Source organism: Perognathus longimembris, chromosome 22, assembly GCF_023159225.1.
Source record: "Perognathus longimembris pacificus isolate PPM17 chromosome 22, ASM2315922v1, whole genome shotgun sequence".
Lineage (NCBI taxonomy): Eukaryota > Metazoa > Chordata > Mammalia > Rodentia > Heteromyidae > Perognathus > Perognathus longimembris.
This window is the reverse complement of record NC_063182.1, coordinates 12,064,413-12,071,321: the sequence shown is the minus strand read 5'-3', so window position 1 is coordinate 12,071,321 and position 6,909 is coordinate 12,064,413. Positions and strand designations below refer to the sequence as shown.

The window sequence follows — 6,909 nt, the reverse complement described above, 5'->3', positions numbered from 1 at the left end:
GCAGCCGCTGACCAGGGGTCCCGGGGACATCACCTTCACAGGGAAAAACAAAAACCAAAAAACTGACGCCCCTGCGCGTGGACGAGTCGCAGGGACCCAAGCTAGGTGGGCAGGGGGGGGGGGGGGGCGAGGGCGGGGCTTGTGAGGGCAGGAGGCGGGGCTCCGGGAGCATCCTCCGGCCCGCGGGGCCCGCGCCGGCCCGCCGCCCCCACCTGCAGGCAGCGGGAAGCCGGCGCGTCACTCTCAGCGGAAGCGCCGCGCCACCCGGGCGTCTGGCGAGGGGCGCGCCTCCGGGCTCCCACTCCACGGCTGCGCTTCGCAGCCCGCCGCCGCCAGCCTCTGCCAAGCCCGGGCGGGAAGCCGGAGGCTCCGACCAGCGTTCCAGGGCCACCGCGGTGCCGAAGGTCTCAGCCCCGAGCGGACGCAGCCCCGGGGGCCACCCGCCAGCAGGGTGGGAGCAGCCAGGGCTCGAGGCGGCGGGCGCCATCGCCAACTCGACAGCGCGTCCCAGGTCAGTGTGCCGCGCCGATTCTGCCCGCTGCACTTGGGGAAACTTTGGGTGTCCGGGGCGCCTGCGGGGAGAAGGGCATCGAGGGCGCAGCCCGGGGCCCCGCGGTCGCTTGGCCTCGGTGCCACGGGCCCTGGGAACCCACACCTCCGGCGCATCCGGACACTGCAGCGCCCCGGGGAGGAGACCCGGCCGGCCGAGGGCCATCGGGCTGCAGCCCCCCCCCCCGACCCGCCACCCGGGGGCGCGTTCCGCCGGAGCGGCCCCCGCCCCCACCGCGCGCCTCCCGCAGCGCCCTCCCGCTCCGGGCTCCCGCTGGCGGCGCCTCGGGCTTGGACCCCGCGGCGCTGCGGGGTCTGCCTGGCGGAGCGGACGGGGGCCGCGGGGAGCGAGGTGTGGGCGCCACGGCCGGAGCGCGCGGGTCGCGCCTCCGCCGGTGCCAGGGCCGCTGGGCAGCGGGACGGGCGGGACGGGCCCCGAGGGCCGGCTGGGGGCTGCGGGCTGTTCCCGGCCACCGGCTCTTCCGACCAGAGCCACACTGGGGGGACGGGCGGCTGGGTCCCCGCCGCTCCAGGGCGCGCACATCCGCGGCGTCAGGAAGCCAGACCCCAGCTGGGACGTGCCAAGGCTCACCTGCCCGAGCAGGAGTGCGATGGCTGAACCCCCCAGCCCCCACCCCCCACCCCACCCCGACGCGCCATTTCCCCTGGCGGGGACCCCTGGGCAGAGGCGCAGAGCCCAGTCGGGGTTCTTGGATGGCAATCGCTTCTTGCCCTGGCTGGGAGAGGAGGCGGCGAGAGGCGCACCCCGCCCCCACCGTGCCCAGCACCGTCGCCCCAGTCACCTTCCTTTGCCCTTCTCTGACAGTACCTTGCTCGGGCTCCTTTCTGCTCCAGGAAGAAAACGGAGGAACCCACAGCGGGGGAGGGGCCGGGAAGGCGCCCCCGGCCTCTCAGCAGCTTGGGAATTCACTCACCTTGGCGCCCCAAGACCTGGAGGTAGGTGCAGCTCTGCGGCTCTGCCTGCCTGCCTCTTCTCCTGCGGGTGTCTAAGCTGACGGGGGAATCCACGGAAAGATGGTGGGGCCCTGTGGCCCAGACCTAAAGGCCCGAGGGAACTAGAAGACAGCTGTGGGAAGCACAGAAAAGCTTACCAACTCTCTTTCTTTTCCTCCATTCCTTCGGAATATTTCTCAGAAGCCAGTAGCAGGGAAGGGCACGCTTGCTGGCCAGTCGTTCCATTTCCCCCACTATCCCAGGTGCCGTCTTGGCAAGGCTCTGCACCTCTGCTTGCTGGGGAGGAGACACTTGAGCTTGTGGCTGGCCGCTTTGCATCCTTTCCAGTACAGCAGGGCTCTGCATCCTGCCTTGTGCTGCCCATTCGGACTCTGGGTTTTGTCAGGCCCGAGATCTGCACACCTCCAATCCAGGTCAGTTGAATTCAATGATAAGGCTCCCTGGAAGCTGGGAAGTCCCTTAACCCGTCCCTGGGATGTGGCAACTGACCTTGCCCTTCTCTCCAGCGGGCAAGTTAAGCCAAAAAAAGCAACATCCAGGGTGAAGCTGGAGACAGAGGTTGACTGTAGGTAGGACGGGAATGAGGAATCTATTTAACAGGCTCCAGTGATTCTTAGGATGGAGAAGACATTGATGTATTCAATTTAGCCTCTCATTGTCAGGCCCTACCAGCCCAGAGGGCTCACATAGGCAGGAACTCTTACTTGCTGATTTAGGTTTGGAAACTGATGTGTATTGAAATCCTAAAAAGTGTATGTAGGTTTTGTAAAATCCTCACAATCATCTGTGACAAAGTAGACTTGATGTCTAGTTTAGAGATGAGGGTATTTCAGAATTACTTCCCAAACATGTTGGTAACTTGGAGAGAGCGAGCCCGGGTTCTGATGCCTCTTCCTCACCATGTAGAATGCCAGGGACTGGGGACAGAGGAGAGGACTGAATTCTGAGCTTGGAGCCCATTTGTGATGCCCCCACCCTCACCCCTTCCTACCATGGCCAAACAACTCATTTTGTAGGAGGGAGCATGCATGGAGATCAATAAACACAGAAAGGGAAACAACCCTGTTGTCTTAATGAAAGGAAACCTGAGAGGGGAAGGGAATGGAGAGAAAAAAATAAAACCACAGGAAAAGCCCTGCCTATCACCTCCAAGATGGCTTTCAAAGCACTTCAGCCCACATCTCACCACCGTGTTAGCTGCTCATCTGAGGCAGGAGGTATTAAGGTTAACAACAACGTGCACTTAAACCCCTGGCAAATGAGTAAGATGAATGGCCATGAGAGGTTCTCTCCTCTTTTCCTCCTCAATCTCCTCACCTGCACCAACTGGAGGCCTTGTGAGTAACTAGGCCCTTCTGTCCCTCCACCAATCCTGGTCAGACTCTGCAAACCAGACACATACCCAGTTGCTGTGCAGAGAATCCACTCCAGATGTTTTTGCAAACTCATAATCAGTGAAATGTGATAAACTAAACACTGTAAGGATTTCTTAACAAGGAATTAAAAAACTAGACTCCAAATGCGCGTAACAAATCGTTGATGTTTATATGAGTCTGAATAGCTTTGATTTCCTTGGTAGGAACCGACAGCTGGTTGGTAGAAAACTCATCCGAGGGGAGCGAAGAGACAAAAGTAAACTATGAAATCTGGAATCATGTTTTCAGGTAATTTTCTATTTTTGTTTGGAGTGGGTGTCTGCTTCAAAGGGTACGTGTCGTTATGGCTTGAATTGCTTCATTTATCAACTGATATTTTTACTAGGGCACAACATTCTAAATGCAGTGTTTTTAATTTTTTTTTCTGGCTTCAAGTGTCCCAGTAGTGGGAGAGAGCAAGGGATTCCACCATTTAGCCACAGGCCCTTACTCGGTCTTCATTTTCACCGTTCTGTCTCCAGGCTTGGAGCCTTTCTGATCCATTTGTCCAGAGAATCATTCTTCGTTTTGTTAAGGATTAATACAGTTAATAATTAAGATCTTATAATGATGCTGAAATAACAGTATTTGGAAAAGAAAGGAAAATGCACATCATAAAGATCATGTTCCTTCAATTGCCCACTTATTAAATTCCTTGCATGTTTTACAAACCATTATTATAGATTCTCTTGCTTACATAGGCTATAGATTTGGGATGCGATAAAAATCAAAGGCTAAATTTTGAGATACATTTAAAAAAATAGTGACTAGAAGGTAGAACAGAAATGTCTCCCTCTGACATTGTATGATGTCATTTCCACATGTGCATGGAATGAGCCGTATACAGTTGTACAGGAGATAAACTCAGTCGGAGAGGCTGAGACTTGACCAGGCATGGCTGTAAGCAGCTAGTAAGTAGGAGAATCACAATTGAAATCTAGCTCTATCTGACCCTGAGCTTTTTCCAGTTCAATTGTTATGTATATGGAAGGGGTTCGTGGACCTCACAACTCTCTAAAAGCTACATGTAACAAAGTGATTGATTGGAGGCTAATATGATAGCCGTTTTGGGTGCTCAGGAAGGATGCTTCTCACAGGAGGAGACAGGATGGAAGAATATTTAAGGTAGGAGAAGGGGTCATCATCAAACATAATGAAAAGTAAGTCAGACTTAAATGTTGGCACTTTTGATGTGTATATGGATAAAGCAAGATAAAAGAACTACCTCAAAGAGGATGAAGGAATAAAGACATGGGAAACACTCCAGTCAAGTACAGATTCCACAAGGAACACTAGGGACCCATACATGTATCATACATATGGAGGATAAAGTATTTGACAACTTTTTTCTCTGCACGTTTTATTGTTTAAGCAATGACGGAATTGCTGTACTAAGCGGGAACAAACAAGTGGCTTCAATAGTCATTATAGCAAGTGCAGTGATGTTTATAGTCCCGACTCCTCAGGAGGCTAAGGCAGGACGATTGCTGTAGCCCAGGGGCAGCCTGGACAACACAGCAAGGCACTGTCTATTAAAAAAAATAAGAAGAAAGTAAAGAAGAAATAACAAACCTCATGGCGTTATGGTTTCTAGACAACACTCCAGGCCTCTGGGGAGAGAGTCTGCCATCATACACATGGGCATCTAGTTGGGGTACCGCTCAGCTGCTCTGGGCCTCTGGAGCCCCCAGCATTCTCCTTTCCACAGGACTCAGAGGGCTGATGGAAGATGACAGGATGAGCCTAGGTCCTCCTGTCTAGGTATCCTGACTGCGACACCAGGCTCAGGCATCTCAGTCACCAGAACACTGCCAGCTGGACTTCTCTCTCACAGCTTCGTGACTCCAGCAAGTGCCCAGGTTTAGTGTTGTAGAGAAGATCCTATGCATAAGACTGGGTAAAAAGTCTGATATCTTCTCCCAAAAGTTCTTCTAAGACAACTAAAAAGATCTTCCAAATAATAGAAATGACAGGATATTATAATGTTCATGTAGAGCACCTTGCAACATGTTCTTATTTGAATATCTGTTTTTCAAATGCTTTCATCCAAGGTTTTTGTTTGTTTGTTTGTTTTTGCCTGTCCTGAGGCTTGGGACTCAGGGCCTGAGCACTGTCCCTGGCTTCTTTTTTTTTTTTCCCCCAAGGCTAGCACTCTACCACTTGAACACTTGAGCCATAGTGCCACTTCTGGTTTTCTGGTGGTTAATTGGAGATAAGAGTCTCACAGACTTTCCTGGCCAGGCTGGCTTTGAACCATGATCTTCAGATCTCAGCCTCCTGAGTCATCAGCACCCAGCTCATCCAAGTTTTCTTTTTACGCGTGCGCACGCACGTGTGTGTGTAATGATCAGAAGTGTATTTCTTGGATTGCAGTTAGCAAGTGGTTTCTGCATTTGCTCTTATGTTCCCTTACTCCTCCAAATCAAAGCCATTTGTATGTGAATAAATGCTAAGAGGTTTCTTTTGTGCTCATTGCCTCACATGGGCTCTTTTCAAATGCTTTGTTTCCAGAATAGAGCTCTGAGTTGGAACCAGTCTGCCAACAGAGTGAATTCCTGCCTTCCTGCATAGCTGGTACGTTTAGCTCTGGAATGGGACAGTGGGAGGGCATAGGTCAAAGCAGGCACCGCCACTGTGTTTAGGGGCATGTTTACTGAATCGTTGGCCCTTGCTTTTGCATCACAAATGATAACCAATTGGAAATGAACACGTTTATTTTTTGAAGTACCACCTTTCAGGAGCTTACTTACTGTACTCAGATGAAATGTTTAGGCACACATACTGCCAATAGCAGCATTTGCTGTGTGTGCTACTCAGGAAGCTGTGGTTTAAAGGTAGTTGCAGTTGATAAGTTCATGAGACTACACCTCCACATGACAAGCAAAAAGCAGACCTAGAGACATGGTTCAAGTGGCAGAGTGCCGGCTGAACAAGCAAGCTGAGCGTCCACAGGCCCTGAGTTCAAATTCCAGCACAACAACAACAACAGCAATAATAATTCAACTCTCAATACATTTTTGTATATGTACAAATATAAACAAAATTATGACTAAATTCTAATAATATATGTTCACATATGCTCTTTTCGTACACATGGTCTATTTTGGAATAAATAAACGGGAGTGGTATTATATGGAAAATGATGTGAAATATATACTATTTAAAGAATAAAAAGCAGAGACCCTTGTATATACCATTTAAGTTGAGAGACAGAACATGATGTGAAGCTCAGCGTCTCTCCTGGCTTGCATCGTTTGCCCAAGCCCTACCATTTCCCTTTTTATTTTCTCCTTATAAATGGCCCCTAAATAACATAATTACTTAACTGTGTGAAAAGCACAAAAGAGACAAATGGAGAATGCTCAGTCTCCCTGAGCACCACCGAGAGCCCCTGCAGATCAGCAGTGGGTCCTAGGACGTGAAGGCAGAGGGCTGTTCCGTCCTCCTGAGCGCGTCTTCAGAGCAGGGAGCATGAGGAGTGTAGAAGTGAACGCCACCAGCCTGCACCGGCAGCAGGCCTAGGAGAGAGCAGAGGTGTGGCTTGACACAGCAAGTAGAGACCAGAACTGAGGGCAGGCAAGTTCTCAGGCCATCCATGGTAAAATGGCAGGAGGACCCTAGAGGATGTCTGTGCGTCTGTCATCCCAGTGCAGCTCTTTAGCATTTTCCCAGGGGTGTGGGGGTGGGGGGTTGAGCACCTCTCTTCTCTGAAGATCTCTGGCTTCTGTCATTTTCCTGTTCACTTGTTTACCATTCCATTCTGATAGCGTTATATCTCCAGTTAATTCTTGCCTGATAGTTTGACTAAATACAGAATTCAAAGTTTAGGATTATATTTTCCTTCAGATTTTAAAGGGCATTTCTCCAGGGTTTTCCATTGTCATTGTTCCCATATTTGCATCTGTACTGATTCTTGATCCGTTAATATCCCCACCCCCTGAGGCCCCTTCCCAATCCACTCCCACAAGTC

At 51.3% G+C, this 6,909-nt stretch overlaps 1 long non-coding RNA gene across 1 annotated transcript; it reads left to right on the top strand.

Annotated features, from left to right (window-relative positions):
• The first annotated feature begins 382 nt into the window (after nt 1-382).
• Nucleotides 383-6,385, top strand: LOC125339924. The gene is made up of 4 exons (XR_007208659.1): nt 383-511; nt 1,376-1,506; nt 3,104-3,188; nt 5,451-6,385. It is a non-coding gene; the product is annotated as an uncharacterized LOC125339924 (long non-coding RNA).
• Nucleotides 6,386-6,909: the final 524 nt, after the last annotated feature.